This window comes from Struthio camelus, chromosome 3 (assembly GCF_040807025.1).
Source record: "Struthio camelus isolate bStrCam1 chromosome 3, bStrCam1.hap1, whole genome shotgun sequence".
NCBI lineage: Eukaryota > Metazoa > Chordata > Aves > Struthioniformes > Struthionidae > Struthio > Struthio camelus.
This window is the reverse complement of record NC_090944.1, coordinates 30,984,258-31,007,469: the sequence shown is the minus strand read 5'-3', so window position 1 is coordinate 31,007,469 and position 23,212 is coordinate 30,984,258. Positions and strand designations below refer to the sequence as shown.

Here is a 23,212-nt window from a genome sequence, read left to right as displayed (position 1 = left end):
GACTAAATGCTACTGTAACTGCAAATAATATGGCAGAGCGGACACTTTCAAATAAACTGTGATTTCAGCCACAAAGCCCTAGCACTGGTGTAATGAATAAGATATCTATTTGACTTCTAAACTTAGGAGATCTGTAAATAGGAATGTGCACAGTACAGTGAATGATTAACCAGCCTGTGTATTAATACTTATTATATGGACAAAGCGCTGCTTCTTCTGGAAAATGAGCAGGTCACCAACCACCACCTTGATTAGATATACCCAGGAATTAGAATGTTCATTAAGAGTTTACTCTTCATCGGCATTTGAGACCCTCTTTCTCTCAATACCTCCCACAGGACTGCATGTGCCAAATTCCTACTGTAACTTGAGCTACTTACTACATGAAGCCTTGAGAATGCAAATTCCACTTAGCTTTACCCGCAGATTATTTAGGTCCACTGACAGTACTTAATATGGCTTCTTTTCCCAAGACCTTGACTTGGGAAATGACCATGATCATGACCATGATTTTCAGAAATAAAAAATAAACATTTTGAAGTTGAAGGCTAGAATTATGTTGTTCACATCGAAGAACAGTTAAAGTTCTGAATGAACCCATAACTTTATCCTGGAGATATTTCATACAGTTTTAAGCTTAGTTAGATAAACTGTAACAAAACAGTGTTCGTCATTAACGCAAAGAAGAAAAAGTCTGTGGATCTTGTGAAAAGAATTTGAACACCTTATTTTGGGGCGCTCATAAGGAAAGGAGAAGCTATTTCAGAGCTGACGCTAAAATAGGATTAAAAGAAAGTACAGCAGAGAGATAGAAGGTGCATTTGGACTGTCAGTGCAGATTCCTAACTCAGGTGGCACTGAATTAGTGCATATGTGATCCAGAACAGGAATTTGCAGGCTCCCTTCACAGCCAATGGAAGAAACTCAGAGAGCTGATATAAACTTCACTCTAAATATGTCTGTGGAGCTCCAGTGCATTAAATGCACATTCTTGACCTCTTAAACGAGGCAACACAAGACAGTAAGTATTGGGATGTGTTTGAACAGGGGCATAACTCAATGTAGCAATAGTAAGTACCTTGCTGCCTTTGCAATTCCAACTGCTAAATTCACATCTGAGTACAAAAAAGCTAATGGAGGTGAAACTGCATCACAACTGGGAATTCTGGGAAAACAGCTGGGTTTTTTTGTTCTTTGTTCCTTTTTTTTAATAACTGTGTGTGTAAAGCACTTGCCAAGAAAATGGGTAGGCCTCCTCAACTTCTCTTTGGAACTTACTATTGCCTCAGTCTGCAAGGGTACCTGGGATGGAGCTGTTCTCCCTTCTAAGGAACTGGATCATGGCACAGAGAAGAAATGCAAGAGCTATGCTCCCAGTGAGAGAACATGAGTTAAGCAGTTGACTCCTATAGATACCCGCTGAGAGTCAGGGATCCTTCAGTTTGGCCTTCATATCCACTGCAGTGTATGCATTTATCCAAAGACTTTAATACAAAATACATAATTTATCCTTCAACTGAGGGCTAGAGTCCAAGACTGTCTTTCACACTGCTCAGGAAAAAAATGTCATAAGGAAAGCAAATAATTGCTTTGGACAAGCTACCGTCACAGAAAATAGGAATCTTCTTGTTAATTAGTCACAGTTTGTCAAAAAGTGTTTTAAAGCAGACAAACAGAAAGCTGGGAACATCTGGAAACAAAAGCCATAGGTTGGACCTACAGCATGGGAGATTCTCTCCTGGGAAGCAAATATCTATAGAAAAGCACAGGTCATTATGATCTGGCCAGTTTTGTTGCACATTTATTAATCAGATAGAAAAACACAATCCTGGAAATCAGATCTCTCAGGTTCTGCCATAAAGGCATTTACAGGATTTAGAAGGAATATAGAGTACCTAAGTAAATAAGAGTAGTTAGATGACAGCACTGAGGAAAAGCTTTCTGTTATAGTTGGTTGCCAGCACTAACTTTCCTGTTGCAGTGACCCCATTCAGCAGGATCCCAAAAATTTGGAGGAAATTTCATACCCTTACATGCTTTGAAGTTTCTGACATTTATTCCTTCTGCTCCCTAGAGACACATGCTGGCAATTCCTCCTCCCTGTTTGCAATAGCAGTAACCTGAAGTTAGATGCCTAAGAAGGTATTAAGTACACGTAAGGAATGATTTTGCTTCTATACACAGCATTTTCAAAATTTCTATGTGAACATTATCTCTAGTTCTCATAGGCTTGGAAATAATAGACAGAGTTCATATGACAGCCAGAGATTCAGCAGTTAGAAAACCAACCTTACAAAATTAGTCTTAAAGAGTACAACATATCCAAATTATCAGAACAAAAGTTGTGAGATGACTTGATTGCTATATATAAGTGCTGAGTAGTAGTAATGCTGTTGTAATTGTGATAGTCTAAAGATATGGAAGATGCAAGGTTTGCAGGCCAAGGCGATAACTTCATTAGGCCAGATGGCATAGCTGGAAAAAAGTGCAAACTTCTGGGCATACAGCTTTTCAACAGGTCAATGAAAATCAATCTTCCATTAGAGACTTATTCAGAAGACATATATGAAAAAGGGACACTTTTCAGTCTTACTGAGAAAAGCACTGCAAAAGGAAGACTGGAAGTTGAAGTTAGACAAGTTCAACCTTCCCATAACATTGCAATTTCCTAGTGCTGAGGGAAATTAAATATTGGAATAGCTTACCAGGGGAGCCGGTGGACTCGCCATCGCTTGGAGCTTTAGGACGAGATTAGATATCATTGTAAAAGAGGTGCTTTAATCCAGCTTCGGGAAGTTCTCAACATGCCCATAACACTTGCAGCTCTGCATTAAGACAATGACTATAATCAAATCTCATACTTTAGGGTTTCAGCTGGTCAACTGCAAGGGTTATAAAGAATTTATTTTCATCTTGACACACAATCAGCCAGATATTTTGTTAATGGTGTATATATGCTGATCTATCTCTGAAGTATCAGAGATCTACAGAGAGGACCCAGGGGGAGCTGACCTAGTGCCCAATGGTGATAGGGAAGGTACTTGTTCCCAATCTGAAATTTGCCAAGCAGTCTTTCTTACCCTAATGTGAGCTCACTTTGTTTGAACTTGATGCAAACCACCTCTGAACTGGGAACTATGTGGCCAGGTCAGTGCAGAGCTAATTTTGATCTGTGTGCCCAGTTAAGAGGCCTGGCACCAGTTCCAGCTCAGCATTGCACTAATGCAGTTACGTGACTTTTGGAAGGGAGCTGTTTCATGCTTTGCCAGAGTTTCACGCAGTGCCAGAGCACTGGCACCGCATCAGAGTAAAATCTACTGGATCGCCTTACCCTTAGAGGTCTTGTTAATGAATCTTGCTGGGTTGGGTGAAACAGAGTACTTACTTATCCCAAGATTCGATAAACAGAAATCTCAATTTAATTTGTTTTGTGCTTGCTCAATGTGAGATCCAAATCATCTGTTAATATGCTAAGATCATCTGGACATATATCATCTAATTAACTCTTTGCTATTGAAGAGGCAGAAGTAACACCTCAGTCTCTTCTGCTGTCACCTAAGTGTCCCTTTTGGCCTTTAATACAGTTACAGCTGTAATTATACAATCATCTGCACTGTTTTAGTCATGATAGTTATTAAATGTAAGTAAATCTAGACACAAGACAGGACATTTTACTGATAGGACATTAGGCAAGATAGGACACTACAGATGTGTCAGAAAAGGGCATGTCTCAACTCTGCCAAATAAAGGAGTAAGGGAGACATGGTGATTTCTGAGTTGCAGAATGGTGTGTCCCGTTCTATGAGTCTCCAGATTGAGAACTATTTAACCCAGATCCGTATTTCCAGGCTTTTCTTCTTCACAGCTACACATGCTACTCTCATACATCTCTTTTATAGTGAATTAGACGCAGAGAGATCTCTGTCTGTACTAACCAACGGGCCATTCAATTAAATTGTGTATACTTAGACCTGGAACGTATTTGGTCTCTTCAGGACATTTTCAATACAGAATAAAGATGGTTTCTCCTTCCTATAATTCTGTACGACACATATTAGTCCTGAGGCTCTGTTGTCAGTATCAGTTAGGATCATTATTTTAAGACTGCCATATTTCAAAATAAGACTGAGATACACCATAAGACTACCTAGTACCATAAAAGTAGGTTCAATAAAAGGAGGGGAAAAAAATCAAAGATATACTGATGCTGCTTCTCGATTTCTGTCTTGGTGATACATGTATATATTTGGCAGCAGAGAATATTAAACTGATCGTAAAGACCATATTTACAAGATGGCCATCTTAAGCAATACATTATTCCATGAGCACTCCTACTCAAAACAATGCGGACTACTTGGAGTAAGAGTCTCCCACCCTAGGATGGAAACGGTAAAACCTGCACATATAGTGTGTTGACTTCTCACACAGACATCTTTTTGGTGTGTTCCTTTAAGAACAGAAAGGCTTTGAGAGCACTACAAAAAACTTTCATGACAATGAACTTTTAATCTTTCTTTGGTCCTTTGTTATACCGAGATTCCTGTAGCATACCAGTGACCACCAATACCCAATGCAGTAACATTTGGAAAACCTCAAATAAACCTACTCTCCAAGACTTTTTAAAGAATGCTGTTTCAAAGGACAATTGAAGGAGGACTATTGTATTAATAGATTAATTATATAATTATATAATAAATTCCAACACTTTTGTAATATTGATAAATATGATCACAAATTTTGGTTAAAAATTCCTTGGGATACTTAAATGATGTCTTACTTTTCGCAATCATCTGGTTTATTTTCATTTGAAGCATTATTCAAAAGACAATTTTGAGTACAAGAAAGCATCTAGACATTTGGGGAAGAGAAGAGATTCACCTTATTACACAGAGCACTCATTTATATTCTTATTGTGCCAAAATTTTTATTATAGAATCACAGAAATTCATGTGATAAGTGAGCATCATATTTAGCTGCTTAAAAATTCCCAACTCAAAAATGTTTGAATTTATTAAGGAATTACAGTTACAATTAAAGTTTTCAATTAATCAACAAGGGCACTATTTTTAAAGATCATTTTGATGTGGCATAAGAGATAGATGTGTACAGTAGAATTAAGAGAACATAATTGTCATCTCATCCTTACTTGATTCTTTATTGAAAATTATGCTCTTACTGTTCAAAACCTGTATCCTATATATTTCTAGTAACAGAACTGGAAACTCAGTCTCATACTTCTTGAATCTTAGAGAATCACATGCCAGAGGGAATTAACTTGAAATATTTTCATTAGGATTTGATATTTTAGATTGATGCTTTTCCCCCCTTGGTTTGTTTAATATTAAAGATGCTACAGTAATGGCACAATTTTGATAAGTAAGGAAATGTTGGGAGAACCATACTAATTAAATTTTAACCCCAAAAAGTAAACTGAACAAACTCAGTCAGTATAAAAGACACACAATCTAATCTAACTGCCACTTTACCTGGAAATGCATGCCCTGCTAGAGAATCCAAACATGAAATTAAAATAATGAAATAAATAACTTTAAACACTAATTTAATTTTATAAAATTAGCCAGCACAAAAAATCTCATTATCACCGGTATCAAATTTGGATCACATTTCTGAAGAGCAAAAATAGCATCCTCAGCATTACATTGTGGAACTTTTCTCTCCATAGTCTTATAAAAATGAAAAATAGGATTTAAAGCTGGCAGTCTTGAACACTACAAGAAGCTAATTTACTTTACTATTACAGATTTAAGGCCGACACACCACAGTTACGTTGGGATCTTATAATAATTTTGTTCCAGATCTCTTCTTTCAGAAGTTTATTTCTTGACTATAAAAGCATTTGTTCTGAGATTCTACATAGGACCAATAATTAGGAATTTGCAGAATGCCTTTCAAATTACAACATTTTAAAAGGAAGATTTTCTTTCTTGACTGTAACAAATAACAGACCTCATTTGGTCTGTCAGCGTACTCATTTCTTTCAGGATTTTTTTCAAAAGTTAGGTGTTTCAAAAGCAAGAGTCCAAAAAGCTGGAAGTATCACTGCAGACACTGAGAAACATAAATGAGAACTTTGTGGTTCCCCTGCTGTCTAAGGAGAGCAGGCAGCAACACCGGTGGCCCTGGTGGCACCAGTCGGCCTCCTGTCAGACTCAAGCTGGGTCCAGAAGGCAGAATTTCTTCTTACAGCACAACAAGAAGGTCGTGGTTGACCAGCTTACCCTAATATGTGCATGCATGCGCTCACTCGACAGTTATATGAATTAAACGTATTTATGAGCACTGCCTGGAAAATGGTAGCTGGGTGATCTAAGCAATTTGTTAGAAAATTTTTGTGCCATTTTTAAACTGCTGCATCTTAAAAAAGATTTTCTTTCCTGATTGAAACAAACAACAAATATAACATTCACGGTTATTTGCTGATGTCACAGAAATCTTGAACTTCCTGTAATACCGTTGTTGATTCTAAAAATTAGTCAAGGTGGGAAAATATTTACCACTGAATCCCTTGATATACAACTTCTCCTATTGGAAGGCAGGAGGAATGTGTGCTTGGCTTTAATAATTTATAACTATTCAAATTAGGTAAATTTCCTGAGCACTGAGAACATGCTCAATGTTGTAAGTGAACATGGGGGGAAAGACAACCTCAAATGAGATGAATTTACTAGAGAGATTTGCTTTCCAAAATCCAAGACAGTGAATGCACTACCTAACATGTGAAACGCGTGGGGCCTCAAGCTCTGTCATACCAAGCTTTATCACGAGCTACAACAGCAAAAAAGCCCCAAAGTCTCAGCACCTTTCACAAAAGACTGCTGAGAACCTGTAAAACTGCCACCAAACACAGACAACTCATGAATGGAGCTGTCCCCCCTCTAGCTATCCAGGGAGCGTCCTCTGAAAGTGCAGATGCTGCATGCGGCCACCGCGCACACCTGCACTCTTCCACACAACTGTGTAATCGTGTCACCCTTGCATCGCCCAAATGGCTGCCACTGTGCACATGCTGCGGCAGCACATCCTGCCGCAGCAATAACCTGTTTGGGAACATCTGTTCAGCATCATCTTACTGAGGTAAGACTCTTGACGCAAAACCTTAAAATGCAAGAAAAAGAACAGGAAACAAAGGTCTTTCTATAACAGTGGAACAATATCTACTCAGGTGCCAGGACAATTACATTTAAAAAACAAACAAACAAACAAATGAAAGCAGACAGTTATTTCTGAAAAGTGCATATACACACTGTGAGCTGCAGCACAAAACATTGTAAAACTGCTATTCTGAAGCTAATGCAGATAATCTAATGTGAAATAATTAGGCGCTTGTCTCAGCATAAAAAGTACTACTTTGTAATACTACATGTAAAGCTAATAACGTAAATTGTGGATGTGTTTATTTCTTTGCAAGTAGATCTACATTAGATGAAAACGAGGTAGTTTGTCACCCGAGTACACATCTTCTGTGTGAACTGCTAAATAAAATCAGACCTACTTTACCAGCTGAAATCAGAAGAGTTTATGGTATATTGAACCCACAAATCATAAGCCACATGCCCCAATTCCATCTTTACATTTTCACAAAGAATGACATGGGCTGACAGCCCATAGGCAAGCAATGTAAAGTCTCCCGTATAAAGATAAATACAGTGTGCAGCATTTCCCTGCTAGTCTTCAGTACATGCAACTACTGCAGTTATAATGGAATGAAACCTTTGCTAGGACTATAACAACCGGAGTATTCAGTCTCTGCCATAAGGTTTCTTCTACTCTTCTGTGGACTCAAAGAGAAAAATCAACATTTCCTGTTATTATTCAGAAGACTTTGCAGTTTCTTGGGCTGATTTTCAATTAAAAAAATCTGGTCAGAGGGAATCCAATCTCCCTACATTCCATTTATTTAATAAATTGCCCTGATTTGGCACCATTCATTTTCATTTTCATACATAAGACTTTCTGAGCAAAGAGCAGGAATAGGAGATGAAAGTGGAGCACACAGAAGTGAAACACTTCCATCCCCTTATTAAGGCAAAGTAACTACCGTGTCCACAGTAGCAATTAGCAATGAATTATATTCATGCAATTCATACCTGATTCATACTATAATTCATTGATTTAAATAGAAAAAATAGCGATTTGAGGATAAAGCTGACTTGCAGTTATATTACACAGTATGATTTTTAAAAAGGGAAAGAGGATGTACTTCTCAGCAGGCAGTATCTTTGGTACGCCACAATCGTTTCATTAGCTCAGTGCAAAACAGATGTTGGAGATGGTACAGGCTTTTCATGCCAATAAGCTAATTGTTTTTCTTAGCACTGATTTGACCAGCATTACAAAGATGAAGTCCTGTCTAATTCTTGCCTCCAGGCCCCATTCCATGTCAAAAGTAGTGCACACTGCACAATCCAGTATTCAAGCTTTGTCTTCCACTTGCATGGTACCTCTCCACTGCTGAGCTTACAGCAAAATACCATCGCACAATATAGCTGGCAAGTGTTGGCAGAAAGCCAACATCAACTAAGGGGGAGGGACAGTTTTGGAGGTACACCAGAAAAATGTATTTAAGGCGCAGAGCACATGTAACATTAACGTGTAACATAAGAGCTCTCCTTGGGAATGTCAGTGAAATGATGAAATACCAGACCATCTCTGGCAACTGATACCCGCTTAGAAAGGTTAGGAGAAGCTAAACGAATGCTAAATGATGCTCCTTTGAGAATACACGATTCCTGCCTGCTTCTATGTGTTTAAGAAATGCTGCCAGCATGAAATGAATGTCTCTGGTTTGCTAAACATTCACAGTCAAATTCAGCCTGATTTCACTAAAAACCCATTGCTGGGCAGCAGAATTCAGCAGCCACTGTGGATGTGCCCAAACACATGGACCATGAGCTCTGCAAAGCTTATGCCTTCTTTAAACCAGGAGAGAAGAGTGAGATGCAGCCCCTCGTAAAACTGAGGACCTGAAGGGAGGGAAGTAAAAAGACTGGTCACAAAGAGGAAAGTAAAGAGAGGTGACAGCTGCAGGGGATAAAGATTTGAGATGGCTTGCGTTAATCAGAAGTTAACCACTGTAGCTTTGTCAATTACTACATTGAAGAATGTCAGCGTATGACTCCTACTATCAGATCTGGCAACTCTCAGATATGGGGTTTAACCTGGCACTACTCAAAGCTAAAGCCAGAGGCTAAACTAGAAGCAGACAACTATTTCCCTGCATTAACCTCTAGAGGGAGGCTCTTTCCTTCAGCTGCAGAAATGATGTACATTATTCACTAAATGGCTGTTTTTGCTGTAGAGGCAATTCTTACACACCTCTCTTGCCTAGACTTGGATCTGCACTACTTATCGTTACCCAGCCACAGTGCCCCCAGCCTACTGCAATAAAACTGTTTTTTCAGGCTCTGGCTTATTTTCATTGCTTTATTATTGCGTTCATTTGCCACTATTCCTCTTAACAGCACAATTATGATTTTAATGTGAATATATACTTTCGCTATGAGAGTTTCCATGATAAGAAAAAAAAAGAATTAGTTTGAAGATTGTAATATTATGGATGCCGAATGCAAGCACCATTCTACAAATCCAACGATCACTTGCGCTAGTCATTGGAACTGATTCTTTTACTCTTGGAGACAATTCAAAGGAGAACAAAATAGCTGAACTGATACTTATAAAGACTTAATACTATGACACTACAAAACCTATTTATTTCTCTGATTTAACTTGATATCATCAATTCATCAATACAATGATTAAAATTTGCATCATGCTGAGACAGGTAAACCATATGTACAGTGGCAACCAGGGTTTAATTCTGCCTGCTTTCTTTTTGGTGGTATCATTAAGAGTGGGATTCAAATTTATCTTTCTTCAACAGCAGTGTCTACATGTGAGCAAGGTATCCAAGCTCCCGCTAGCGCCAATGAATATATAATTGAAGTTCTGTCAGTTCATTTCACCTAAAAGTAGAAACCAAGCTTTGATCAGTCAGATAGTTAGAACAGCTCTTTCCATTGACTACCATGGGAGTCTAGACAGCTACCTACATAACCTATATTTTAGGCATTTAAATTTGGAGCTGAATCTCACCCTGAGAATATCTTTAAGGAAACCAATCTACCTATATGGATGTCTAGTTTGAGATAACACAAGAATAATATGGGAACGATTCAGGCATGGAGTGTTAGCTGTTTTTCTCTTGGTAAATCTGATAGCCTCAGATCTCCAAAATGGCTAGTTAAAATAAATCCTAGAAAAAAAGGAACTTTTCCCTGTCAGCATCTAGTCTAGAAACTCACAGACCGTTTCCTCTAGCACCTCAAAATTACGAGACATAATTATATAGCATGATGTTTGCTGCCTTACATTTTACCTTATGGTTTAATGCTATTCCAGCTAGAACTTGGAAAAATAATACCAATCACTGCAAGAACCCAAGGGCTTAGACACAGCGGTACTCTTGATGGGCCAGAAGAAAGAGATGCATAGCCACATTGTTGTAAATTCCGCAGTTCAGAGATGGAGAGTCGTACTGGTACACCTGGGGTTCCTGGGCGGGCATTCAGAAAGTCCCTCAGAGGGTCATTCATCAAGTGTCTCTGTAATCCTGCAGTCTTTGCATATAGTGATACTGCTCTGCTGGATGCAGTCCCAGCTACCCAATCCCCTGTCAATGCCTGTGCACGTAGGTGGTCAGATTCAGCCAGCTCTTCCTGCCCCAAGTTTATTGGTCTTTGCAGTCCCAGCTGGATCACTAGTTTCAGTTGCTTAGGAGTGCCTGGGAGGCTGCTGTACGCTGCCAGTCAGCATGTACCCTTCCGACAATGTCTTCAGCCTGTTTCCTGGTAACTTTCTCCACCCATGCAGGTAGGTACCTATGGAAACCACTTGTACAAACTCACACAAAAGGGGCTTTTATAGCAGTGTGGCTGCTCCCCTGCTATGCAATCCATAGCAGAGAGAGCTAATGGGAGAGCTAAAATCTTGTTATTCCAGAGGCAAACCTATCCTTCTATGAGAACTGTGATAAAAATCACAAAAGCTGGTAATATTACCAAATGCACACTATGCCTAAACTATTCTATTCAAAGCAACTGGATAAAGGAAGAAAATATACTTCCAGATTTATTAAGTGAAAACAGAGAACACTGTTAAAATATAATTAATTTTTTTTTGCATTCTTCTCATAAATTAAGGAATTGTCCTAAGTTTCCTTAGAATAATTTCATTTCTATGTTCTTGCAGCTGCACTTATTAGGCCCTTTTGTTAAAAAGCCATTACACTTTACAAGGCATAGAACTTTAAAAATTATTTTGGATATTGGAGAGATTTGCATATAAACATAGCCTCCAAGACTATTTTGACTCAGCAGAGCTACTTTAGTAGGACCACTGTGGGTGTATTCTTTAATGTTCTTTAAAGGAAGAAAACTTAAGATCTACTGACTCTGGCAGGCTTATCTGCTCTTCTTCCTCGAGGCTTCTGGTCTCCTCATTTCTTTACTGTGTTGCACTTAAAAAATGAAAGGTGTACAAAGAGCACAAGAAAGAAACAAAGGAAGGACGGAGGAAAGAGGGGAAGAAAGAGAGGTAAAGAAAGAAGAAAGAAAGAGAGGAAGAGAGGAAGAAAGAAGAAAGAAGAAAGAGAAAGAAGAAAGAAGAAAGAAGAAGAGAAAGAAGAAAGAAAGAAAGAAAGAAGAAGAAAGAAGAAGAAAGAAGAAGAGAAGAAAGAAGGAAGAAAGAAGAAGAAGGAAGAAGGAAGAAGGAAGAAGGAAGAAGGAAGAAGGAAGAAGGAAGAAGGAAGAAGGAAGAAGGAAGAAGGAAGAAGGAAGAAGGAAGAAGGAAGAAGGAAGAAGGAAGAAGGAAGAAGGAAGAAAGAAAGAAAAGAAAGAAAGAAGAGAAAGAAGGAGAGAGAAAGAGAAAAAGAAAAAGAGAAAAAGAAAGAAAAAGAGAGAGAAAGAGAAAGAGAGCGAAAAAGAACAAAAGAGAGAGAGAAAGAATGAGAGAGAGAAAGAGAAAGAAAGAAAGAAAGAAAAAAGAGAGAAAAAGAAAGAGAGAAAGAAAGAGAGAAAAAGAAAGAAAGAAAATAAAGCCCATACAGTTTCCTTATATTTTAAAAGTTGTCATTAATCCATTTTCTCCGTCTGCTGATCTCCAGCAAGTTGCCTGCTTCATGCTTCCAAGGATAATCACGGCCTCAGGACTAGTTTATCTAAACTCCGTTCAGGGTTTTTAAATATTATCTTGAAATACGTTTGAGATCCTATAGCTGCATGCAGCCATCTCAAGGTCACAACATTAATACTCTCCAAAGTAGCTCTCATCACGAAACTCAAAATACATTACAACAGAAATCCCAGCCTGGGTTTCCTGCAGTGATCTATGCTGCGTTGATAGCGGTAGCAGCATCCACTCTACTCTTGTGCAGAAAGTCTTTATTTAGACAGCATTCACTATCACTTTGATAGTAGTGATGGAGGATGCATATCATTAGTGGTAGGTATACTGTAATTTAGGACCCCCTGCAGCTCACCACAGTCTTATTGCCTGGTTTCAAGTGAGGATTTCCCTGAGGTCTGCAATAGGCATGCTGTCCTCACCACATGCAAAATAATCCCAGTGCTTCTAGGAAGCATCTCCAGGCATGCTATAACTGGGAGCACTGCAGCTCCTAAATCCAGCGTGTACACGTGTAAAACCCATACACTCATGATTATATACATACACAAACAAAAACACACATGAAAAACTTACACAGAAAAATCAATACAAATATATCTCATACTTTCCCAGCCACTTCCACTTGTGCAGCTTCTTAGTCGTAAAGGACATGAAAGAACTAATTTCTTAATGTTTCAACTTCTAAGCATGTCTACAAACATTATTAAGCTCAGAAATCGTTAAACTGATGTGTGGCTGATCATTTAGCAAATCATGTTTTAAATCCATTTTCTAGAAAGGCTTAACTCTAACTGATTTAGGAACAATCTTTCATAGCCATTTTTAAGTTTCCAGTCCTGCCAGACCTGAAGTCCACACTCATCCAGATCCGAGGAGTTGTGGTTAGCATTCATCAGCTAACCTGAACCCTACGCTTTGGGTCGGAGCTGATTTGTGTCTTGCTAGCTCAAAGGGCAAATATAACACTTTCATATTTAATTTATCTGGAAAAGATCATGCAGGCAGATCCCACAATGCAGTTTCAAAACTAAGGATATAGCCAATACAGACAGCCATGGGCTATTTATTCAGTCTCTGAAAAATTGTTATTGATAAGTGAAATTGCAATATCTTACATGAAATAGTTCGTAAGGTTCTCACTCTAGTTGCATGTGATATATGCATTCAGTCACGATCTAGTCTCATATGAAAAATTAAAAAAAAAGTATTTTGCACATACTCATTCCATGACTCAAGAGAAGCAATGGAATAGTACACATCATGATATGTTCGTATCTCATGACTCTCAGAAACATCAAGCTATCAATTTTTTCCATCAGAAAACTATACAATACATGAAGTAAAAATATGCTAAACATACTAATTTAAAAAAAAATTCTATACTAAATTAAAAAAAAACAAACTAGTTTCTTTAAGCAAATGTTGAGACATTTGTGAAGTCTTCTGATGAAACTCTGGAGCCAATCACTGGACAGAGTCAGGAGGGCTATAATCAAAAGTTTGGTAGCTCAATTTAAAAAAAAAAAAAAGTTAGTTTCCCGAAAAGTAGACTGCAAAGTAATATATCTTCTCAGTTTTATCTCAGTCTCTTTCTAAATCTGCTTTCTGCATGAAAAGGCAGGAAATCCTGTGAAATTCAGCTGTGCCACTACATGCTGCTATTCGTGTCAAACATTCTGACATGTCTTTTGGAAGCCATTTCTTTGTGTTGTCAGATTCCTTCAATCTATCTATCTTATTCTTTCCTTTCCCTCCTCCCTGAAACGGCCCCTTTCCTCTCACTTTTTCTCTGTTTTTAGAGGCTTTTTTTTTTCATTGAGTTTCATATAAAGATAAGCTCTTGAATCAGCAAGCATTTCTAAAAAAAAAAAAAGGCATTCTTCCTCTCATTTTCACCTCTGCATCAACTTCTCTTCCCCTAACTCATATCAGATTGCATTTGAGTTTGTGCTCAGCTTGATCTGGTCTTTCACATATCATTGATTATCTTCTCCTGGCCAGGCCACAGGTATTTTTCCATCCTCATTCTCCTATCTTTTTTCCTTTTTTTCTTTTATCAGCTGCAACTGAGCATTTGTTACTAAGTAATTTTTCAAGCCTTTGATGTGCTAGCTGGTTTCAGACATTGGCACGTAAAGTGCCAAACTGATATTTAAATGACAAAGTTGACTCAGGGACTTACTAAATATTAGGACAATTCTTGTTATTCTAAACAAGATGAGTCTTCTAAGAACATTAGCATTACAAAGAAATCTTGCAGGAAAAAAAAAAGTATCATCTACTTTATTTAAAGTATTTAAAGAAAAAAAAGGCATGCAAAGTACAGGCAATGAAGCATTCCCATGAGGCAAGCCCAGGAGTTTGCCAATGCATAATACCTTTTCATAGGAGGAGGAAAAGTTAGAAGAGATTTGGCACAGTTTACGTGTACATTTTGTGATCTCCAAAACTGGTATACAAGAGAGACTGATTAGTGCTAGAGGAATGTAGCATTTCTATATCCTAGATGATATAAAAATACAGGGGAAAGCTTGTTGTCATGTTAATTGTAACCACCCACCCTCCCACTGATTTTTATACATGAAAGGCAAATATACTTTCAACGTAAAAACTAAAAAACTTAAGAAGGGCTGAAAGTGACGGGAAGAAAAATTTCCTGTAAATGGTACCAGACTTAAAACCTAAAATTCAAGAAATACACTAGCAGGATTTCCAGATGCTTGCACAAAAGTTTAAAGACAGACAAATGAGGACTCAGTGTTACAGAAGTCAAGAAAAAATAAATAGTCAACAGATAAAATAAATTTGAACTGGATTACAGAAAAAAATGAAAGTGTAGCTTATTGTAGACACAGACCTTATTGATTCCTATTGATTGTGAAAGGAAAGCTTTTTTTAAAAAAAAAAAAAGGAAAATACATTAACTTATGATTTAAGTGAAAAAATGCATGAGCATTATTGAAAAGTGTCACATTTGTTGAAAAAGAAGTACCAAGTCTAGTAAGCCACTGCTAAAACAGAAGTTTTTAATTCAGTGATCATACTAAGATTTCACAAATGTAAGTAATGCCATTTGACAGTAATTCTGCTTCCAAGGTATTTAAAAGAATAATTACATAAATCTCAAGGTGTTTAAAGCATTGAAGCTAAAACGGATCATTTTGCAGTTCAAAATGCATAGTGTTTAGGAGATTTAAAATTTTTGTCAGATCAAAAAACACTTGGACTTTTTACTTCTTTGAGAAAAACATCCTTTTCAGAGACTGGTTTTATTATGTGCATACGGATGAAATCAGCTACCACTCCAAAGTGCTACTTTAGCTGTCTCGCGGACCTTAATTTAGGAAATCAGTATGTTCTGACAACTGCTTTATGTACTCTGAAAATTAAGAAAGGTTTTTCTTAATATTTTGAATATAATCTGCCAATATGGAGGTTAAAACACTATGCTGCAATAAAATGGTGACTGCTGTTTTGCTTTTACTTCTTTACTGCTCACTGTCTCTTCAAACTTTCTGTTTAGTTAAACCTTCTCAAGCCTGTGGCAATATCTGAAGAGGCTATGTTAAAATTAATTAAATCTTTGAAAACTTTGAGCCACAGACCTGCTTTTATTGAGTTTTCTCAGCAGTGACATCAGGTGCAAGTATTCCTTCTGTCCCATCATATCACAGCATTCAAGTATAGATAGATTCTGACATAGGCTTATGCAAGACAACTCTAAGGGGAGAAACGTTGAAGAAACTGTTCTTAATTGTAACATCGACATGACTTTGTTAAGACAAAAAAAAAGAGAGAGAGGCAGAAGATGTATTTTTGCTCTCACAGGAGCTTAGAGCACCCAGATAGAGATAAGAACTTTGTTAAAGCTACATATCACTAATAGACTTCAAAACACGAAAACACTTCACTGGTCCCCGTTCTCTGTGCAGTGAAGAGACGTATGAACAGGCCAGGTTGTCAGAGGGAGCAGTGGAGAGCAGGAGAGTTTATCGACTCCATGCAATTTCTGGGCCCTTGTGCAAGAGACATGCCAATGCCTCTGCTCTTTGCCGCTAGAAACAGGAGCGCTGGGGAGCTTGTTGAGAGGCCCCTCTGGCTCCACACAGAGTGACCAGGGTCAAGGGAGTAGCAGAGGCACATTCCCAATACGCTGCTTCCGAGCTAATAAGCCATTTCAAGATTACTAGCTGTAGTCCAAAGCCGAAGTCAAAGCTGTTGAACATAACTACAACGCTTCAGGGCTCAAGCTGATAAGCCCACATGGTGCCAAGCTGTTACTTTCTTTGAATATCTTCTCCTGAGAGGAAACCTTTGTGAAAAACAAGCAAACAAGCAAAAAACCTTACCCTTTCCCATAACCAGAATGGAGGGCAAAGGAACAACAGTTATTCGGGAAAAGACTATAGGAATGGGTCAACAAATTACAGTTAACACAAGGCAGCACATAACATGACCATAAGGCTGTGCCACTCGTGTATTATCCATTGAACAATATTCAACCTCTGAAGCGGTGACCTAAGATGTCATCCGTGTTTTCAGTGATGTTTTTAGCAAGATGTCAGAAATGATCCCAAGAGCCCTGTTGATTTCATAACAGTAAGAATTTCACTGAATTCAGAACGAAAAGACCATGAAACAGGAGAGTGGGTTTCACGGGGAAAGGTCTGTGATAATGTAATTAAAATCTCTACGCACAAGGGAACAAAGCTAAGGCTGAATTGGCTTTTGCCCATAGGCATTTCCAGATTTGATTGCTTCACTTAGTTGGCTTAGCATTCGTTCAGTAGTTTTGTGCGAGCGTGTTTTCAATATTTGTCACGTGGAACATAATCAGAGAAGAAAAATTATTTCCTGATGCAAACCCAGTGAAGTCAGTGCAATTGCTCCAGCACAGAATATCGTTCATCATCAGAAGTTTTTGCTTTTACAGGCTTTAAAAATTCCATGAAACAACAACTGTTTAGTAATAAACTAAGCCTTAGACATGACTCCTCTGACTATTGTTATAAAATGCTTGAATGCACAGGTAAAAAGTAAACAGCTCAGTTACGACACCTGGCTACATATCTGTGAGCTAGAATTAACTCTGGACAAATAGGCAAGCAGCCAAATTGTCATACGTCCCTTCTGCTGTGACCAGCTCCACTCTGGCCTTGAAAAGCTCTTCCAAAGTAAGTGTCATTGAAACTATCTTGTTCTCTGGAACAGACTGAGCTTTCAAAAATCAGCATTTTCAAATGGAAGGAAAAGATTTATCAGAATCTTCTAAAACAATTGTATTTGAAGGCCAAATCTGGTCTACAGTATGTAACTTGATTTCACCCTTTGTAAATGACAAAGATCTCCTTTCTTATCTTAGCATACCTAATACTATAAGTTCTACAGTTTATTTTAAAGAAAAATACCTAACAATCAGATTTTTTGCATGAATTTTGAAAGTAGATCAAAGTTGGTCAAAATTCACTGGTTAAACTTCGTAAAAATAATGTCTTCTCATCTGGGTATATTATGAATATGAAATTCCATGCAACATTAATTTTCATATCATGCCAGCCATTAAAAAAAACCTCTGGAGATCTGCCATAAACAAAATAAAATAAATTCTGCAATTTCCAAACCATCATAAAAACTCTCAAAGCCCATTGTTAAGGATGGTAACACTTGTTTCTATTGGCAATGTTAATTGACTTTGGTAGCCCTGCTTTGTCCCTTTATTTTATAGTGTGCCTGTCAGAAACTTTCGTCATAATGTAAAAAGAAAAAAAAAGGCAAGAAAAAAGTCAAAACAATTTCTGATTCTAGTCTTCAAATCAAATTTAGCATTTAACCTGATACAATAACCTGATAATAAAATGTAACATGTAATTTTGCTACTCTTGCTCAAAAAGATTCAGAAAGATTAGATTGTTTACAGGCACCTACCATCAATGACATTATTTTCATGAAAGGCAGCTATGTTTTTTGTGTCCTACAAATCTTGTAGTGATTTACTTCTTGGAAACACTATTGCATTGATATAAAGTGGAAAGGATAATATCTATCTTTCACATTTCTTAGTTTAATTGTCTTACTGCAACTGAATATGACACATACAACGTAAGAAAGATTAATGATGAGAGAAAATTGAAGTCAGCAGCCTCAGGCAAGACAGTTTCTCAGAAATGGCTTTAAAAATCTCAGAAGAGATATGATTAACCTCAAACAATTTTGAATTTTTTACCTTTTCCTTCTTTTTTTTTTTTTTGAAACAATGCTGCAAGACAGATTTTTCGAAACGCTGAAGAATTGCAGCTTTCCAATTTTTGAATGGATTTTAAATAAATTCAAACAGTATTTCACCTAAACATATTATTTAGCGTCAAGAATTTGCTAATACTCATAAGTTTTCCAACTTTTAAGTGTTCTAAGATATCCCTAACACATCTGCCCTAAGTTTCTTCACTACATTCAGTTCTGTTATAATAGGAAATAAAATAATGAAAGGAAATGAAAAGAAACGAAATGAAATGAAAAAAAAAAAACCCACAAAACCCCTCAAGCAAACTCTAATATGTTCTAAATCATTAGAACCCCAATGGTAAGTACAGTTTGCTCTTGTTCCTAGGGCTCCCATAAACCGGCACAGGCACTTTCAGTTCCTCTCCATTTCTCTTCCCGTTATGCTTCTGCAGTTACTCCTAGTCCTTGGCCCCTTCCTTTCCTCGTCATGCATTATGCATTTAAAATTTACTTCTTTCTCAAACAGCTATTAAGATATTGACAACTCATCATCTTTCTTCTCCTCAAAACGTTGTTGTGCAGGCAGCCACCTTTGGGTCCTGAGAGAACTAATTTTGCTCGAAAGGGACTAGCAGGATGCTATGGCAGTATGAGCAGCAGACCAGTTAAATCAATGGTTAAACAGATTCGGATGTACAACTCTAGCTGCTTCACCACAAAACTAATTCTGGCTCCTATCTATCTCAGCTTCCTTCTGCCCTCTCCCTCCTCTCTCTAACCCTCATCAAATGTCACCTTTGTCACACGTAGCCTCTGTGTGCCTCGTAAGATAAAGATACACAGACAATAGGGCTAGAGAATAGCAGGATTAGAGAATTAAACTGAAACTCTTTCTAAAAGCCACAGCTTGGCACTTTTGTCTGGAAGACAGTCTCCAACATCCAAATTAACAACAACTTTGTGCAATTGCAACCACAGCTTCTAGATTGTGCTACCTGGTTAACTCACAATTGCTATGTTAATGGAGCGGGCCCTTCTGTAAAATTTGAGGACCAAATAGCCACTGTGTACCCTGAGGCCCCCATAAGGCTTTGTGGTAACAACAATGCTGGTCTGGATCCAAGAAGAGGATATGAATATGCCCTAATTCTCTTCCTCATAAGGTTTTATAACATAATCAATAAACATAAAATACTTCAAAAAGGTGGAATCACATTGATCTCCATTAATATGATTAATATATGCTATCTCAAACTCTAGCTGTGTGTAATTTCAAAATTATATCTGGCAATTTGGTGCATAACCCTTTATTTAAAGTAGGTGGTGGAATTAAAAATAACTCAAAAAAATCAAATTGGAATATTGCATTACATTCAGCAATATCCTATTACCTGGGAGTCCTCAGAATCTTAAGATTTGAATAGAATTTTATCATTTCTTTTGTAAGACATAGAAATGGTTAGCCTTTCCAAGTTTTAGAGGCATGTTAAAGTTCTCCTTTGTAATATAGTGTACAAAAGCAACAATGTAAGATATGGGAGGGCCAGATCAAGGAATTCGGAAATGTTGGCCTATTTCCAGTTCTGCTACTGGCCTGCTGAGTTACTTCAGGAAATTCCCTTTTTAATCATATCTGCATTTAGCTAATAGAAAGTTAGATTTTTATTATAAGCTGTTTGTTCAGACTCCCTTTATAATCAATAGAGAAATATACATTTACAGAAGGTGATTTATTTCATCTGAAGACAGATCTGAAAACCATCAGATCAGTGTTTGCGTACAGCTCAATTTCAGCTTCTGGAAAACTCGTGGAACAAGTAATCAAAGCACATTTGCAAGTAGCTGGAAGACAACAAGACAGTTGCTAGTTTTAGAGCACATTTTTCTTTTTAGTTCAAAGAATTCTAATCCTGTTTTTCACGATCAGCTTTGCAACAGGCACGCTCTTTGTGGGCTTCCGTGACAGGCTAAGCAGAGCTCAGTGTAACTAGTGACACAGATCTGGAGCAGAAGGCTCCCAAGTTTCTGCTGTGGCAGAAGCGAACTGCTCCTTGATAGCTGCAGCTTGTAGGACAAGTAGGAACATAATTTTCACCTAGAATATTACGTTATCTCAGATCTTGTGGAGGATAGGCTACGCACTGACAGATGTGCAAGGGCAAACATGGTGCTTAAATCTTAAAGCAGAGAGAGGAAAAAAAAGGAGGAGTACTTGTCGGAAAGCCGTATTAATTAGAAATCCTGGAGAGATTCTTACCCAAGTACTCAAACAAAAGATCTATAAGCATTTGGAAGACAAAAAATAAATGAATAACAGGCAACAGTCTTTTTGTCTAGAAGAAACAGTACTCAACCTTTGATTTCTTTTGCAATAGAATAAACAGTCTATTATGTTTATAGCATAAACATTAGAGAAGCATTAGACATCTCATACATTGACTTTCCGAAGGCTTTTGACACGGTCCCACATCATCAATGTCATATACAAGTTGAGAAACATGCTCTAAATGAAATTACTTTGAGTGGATGGAAATCCAAAATATTGCATTGCAGCCAGTGGTTCACAGTCAAAATGGGATGTTTTCATTCAATACTGATGAATGGAGAATGGCATATCATTGTGTTTTTTTTTAAATTTGCAGATGACCCAGAACTGGAACAGCATGAGAACAGGATTACAATTCTAAATGATCTTGACAAACTGAAGAAATGTCTTGGGGAAAAAAATTAAACAAAACAGGATTGCATTCAGTAAAGAACAAGCGCAAAATACTGAACTTAGGAGGAAATAATAAATTGCATGATAGTAGATAGAGAAAAAATTATCATGTGGCTATTCTACAAAAAAGTGATCCATTATTACAGTGTATCATAGACTAAATATAAGTCAAAAATATCATGCTATTGTGGAAAAAGTAAGCATCATGGTGGGATGTTTAAAAAAGAGAGCTGCAAGACATAAGAAGTCCTTCTCCTTCCAGATCCAGCGTAGGCAGGGCCTCAACTGTGTGTGGTTTTGACAGGGCTGAGAATCCAGGGAAGAAATTGATCACAAGTCTAGAAAATATGACCTATGAGAAAGGACTGAAAGAATATTTGCTTTTAGGTCTAAAGGAGATAAGACTGACATGGTACATCATCAGCCTTTGAGTACATGAAATACTGTTGCCAAAAGGGAAGAAATAACCTCTCTCAACTATCATGTGCAAAAAAAAAAAAAAAAAAGAACTTTTTCTGAAACAAGGAAGACTCAACTTAAACATTAGATGAACTTTCTAACAGCAAGGATAGTGAAGTAGAGGAACAGATCTGCTGGGGATAGTGAGGCCTTTTGAAGCATTGAAAAGTAGGTTAGACCAAATATCTGTTAGGTATCACCATCCCTGCTTTGGGGTAGGAGGTAGACTGGGTCTTCTGTGGAGTTCTTTTCTAGCCCTGTTTTTTGAAGATTGTATGGTTGGTTTATTACAGGGATATATTGTGAACAAATATTAGATTGCTGCTTGCCAGTCAGTCAACAGTAGCTCTATATATTTTCCAGTCTATCAAGAAAGGAGCAATCTCAATGCAACACAGATAGCTTAAAAATGAAAAGAAAAATAAATTTAAAAGGTCCCTTAAAGCACATATAAAAGAATATTTCATGATACTTGGTGGACTACATATTCGTATAGTTCCTGTGCTGATTCAGATTAGACAAAACTGAAAGAAATGAAAGAAATGAGAAAAAAGAAATGATATACCACAATTTAGATGAAGAGAGAATAATTGTGGCAAGCACTGTAAGTATCAGCCCTAACTGAAGCACGCAATAATAAAAAAAATCTCAGACTACAACGTGATGCTTACTTGCAATTCATCATTAAAGTCAAAGCAACATGAGGCTAAAAAGAGCACAGTGTTGGTTAGAAACTTTAATACCACAGGAAAAGTAATGGACATGTAGAGGACTTTACCCGTGTGCAATTCTGCATTTCCTTTTATAAGTTTATACCTGCCTTCTAAGAGACCATAAAACTGCAGTTTATCCCTTTCTTATAGGTAGGCTATAGAAATAAAGCCTTGATTTGTTCTTTTATGGGCCTTAAGTGATAAACATCTTATAACACAATCATTATTTTGTTTATAAGCACATCACTATTGCCATTTTTATTCTGAAAGTTTCATTGTTCCCCAGGAATGTGACTTTCATTTATTAGAAATCTCCAGACTCTGTGAAGCCTGGGAGTGGTACAGGTACCCTTCATCTAAGGTTAACAAAAAAACAGTATTAAGTAGTCATTTGTTTGCTAAATCCGAAACAAACAAAGTCACTGCACACATCAGCGGGACAATCGCTGGAGCAAGAACTCAAATACAGTCTGAAAGGGTTTTCTTGTCTGTATGGGAGTTCCAGCTCCTTACAGAAGGATCTGAAATGACAGAAGACAAACAAGCAAAAGACCAAGGAATGGTAACAAGACTGAAGGGAGAGGGGAGGGGAAGAAATCAAGAGAATTCACTTTTTCCTTTAGAGTTCTGGCTTAGAAGAGGTTTGGAATTGTCAGCCAAGAGAATATCCCGTATCATCTCATTTAGGGATGCAAACCCTTAGAAGATATGAGCTTAACAGCTACATTTTTTCCCCTCAAAATTGTATTTAATAAGTATTATGAAAATAAAAAGGAAGATGAAGGACATACTCTCCATGACCATTTTCTGTTAAATGCAACAATCCTATTTCCGATTTCCTATTATTTCAGTCAATGCCACTGAACTAAGAATTCAGGCACTGCTCACAAATTTT

General features: G+C 37.4%; 1 protein-coding gene across 15 annotated transcripts in view; it reads right to left on the bottom strand.

Annotated features, from left to right (window-relative positions):
* The window catches only part of DLGAP2 (DLG associated protein 2), a 465,625-nt gene that overhangs the window by 162,788 nt on the left and 279,625 nt on the right, over window positions 1-23,212 (bottom strand). For 5 of the 15 annotated variants that reach the window (XM_009677459.2, XM_009677458.2, XM_009677460.2 and 2 more), the window contains exon 3: window positions 2,706-2,825. The exons of the other annotated variants lie outside the window; for them this stretch is intronic. The gene's annotated coding sequence lies outside the window, so the exon portion shown is untranslated. The remainder of the gene's footprint in view (window positions 1-2,705; window positions 2,826-23,212) is intronic. 15 annotated transcript variants of the gene reach the window in all.